A 1611-nucleotide genomic window follows, 5' to 3' on the forward strand; every position below is an offset into this window, starting at 1 on the left:
ACTGACCTAGGATAATTGAGCCAATCCATGATGGGAGTTCATCCCAGGGCCTGCCCACTTGCAGTGTAATTTTCCTCTCAGCTCCCAATTCAGCAACACCTGAAGACAGAGGGGTTTCTGCTCCCTCCCAGTCATCCCAAGTTTACTGATAAAAGCAGGTGCTGCAGATAGATCCATGGAGTACCCCCACATCTTCTGGTGTATTCTCTCCACTGCCCCAGGGAGCCCTCCAACACTCTGTCTTGCTGGCCAGTCAGCACTCTGCAGAGTAGATTCACCTGAGGTTCCCCCCCCACCTCTTTCCAGGTAATTGCACTTCAGCACTCTCCTTTCTAATCCTACTCCCTGATTTTGGTGTACTTTGACTTAATGAGCTGCTTTCAGAGCACCAGAATCCCCATTTCAAACTGCTGCACCTGGTTTTTCAGGCACTAGGATGCTAGAGGGAACTAAAATGTGCATTAGAGGAGAGAGACCATTTTCTTCCCCTATTTTAATTATTTGATCTCACCAATAAAAAGGTGTTTGCATGTCATTTGTATGACAAATATAATATGTACAGATTAGCAGATAGATAGATAGCTGTTAACATTAAAAGGTGTTCCATGTATTTGTCATCAAGGAAGTAGTAAATAAAAAACCACAGTGTCTTTCCACTACCCACTTATCAAGGAGGGCTGGTGGTGCAGTGGTTAAGGCATTTAGTTCTTTACCAAAAGGCTGATGGATTGAAACTACCAGCTGCTCTGTGTGTGGAAGATGAGACAGCCTGCTTCTGTAAAGATTCACAGCCTTGGAAACTCATTGGCAGTTCACCTCTGTCCTATAGGGTCACTATGAATCATAATTGATTCGATTCCAGTTGTTTGGTTTTTGGATTTTTTGACACCCACTGATCAGAATGGCCAAAATAAAAAAAGACTGGCAACATCAAATGTTAGAAAGAATGTCATATAACTGGAATTCTTACACAGTTTTTACAAGAAAATAAAATAATGCAACTATTTTGATAAAATCTGGCATTTTCTTACAAAACATACACTTCTCTATATTCTGGCAATGGGACTTTAGGTTTTCACCAAATAGAAATAAAAAAAATATGTTCACAAAAGAACTTGAACAAGATTAGTCATGGATATTTTAAATTGTCAGAAACTAGAAACGCACTGTCAATAAAAACTCATTGCTGTCAAATCAGACCCAATTCATGGAGACCCCTCCTTGGGTTTCTGAGGCAGTATCACTATGGAAGTAAATTGCCAACCTTCCTTCCAAGGAGTGGCTGGTTACCAGCCACTCCTTGGAAGACTGTCAATAAGAGAATTAATCAATAAACTGGGAAATATGTGTACAATTAAATAAGTCTTATTAATAAAAGGGAACAATCTACTGATAAACACACTATAGATGAGTCACCCCAAAAAATTATGCTAGAAAAAGCAGATAAACAAGAAAAGAGTAGGTTTCCATTTATATGAAACTCTAAAAAAGATAAATACAACCTATAGTTAAAGAGGAGATTAAGAGATTGCCTGGGGCTGGGAGTGGAGGAGAAGATTGACCCAAATGAGGCATGAGATGTTAGTCTTGGTTTGTCTTTGGGCTGTATAC

This window comes from Orycteropus afer, unplaced genomic scaffold (genome assembly GCF_000298275.1).
Source record: "Orycteropus afer afer isolate SDZICR_OR568_19922 unplaced genomic scaffold, OryAfe1.0 scaffold00560, whole genome shotgun sequence".
In the NCBI taxonomy this organism is placed as follows: domain Eukaryota; kingdom Metazoa; phylum Chordata; class Mammalia; order Tubulidentata; family Orycteropodidae; genus Orycteropus; species Orycteropus afer.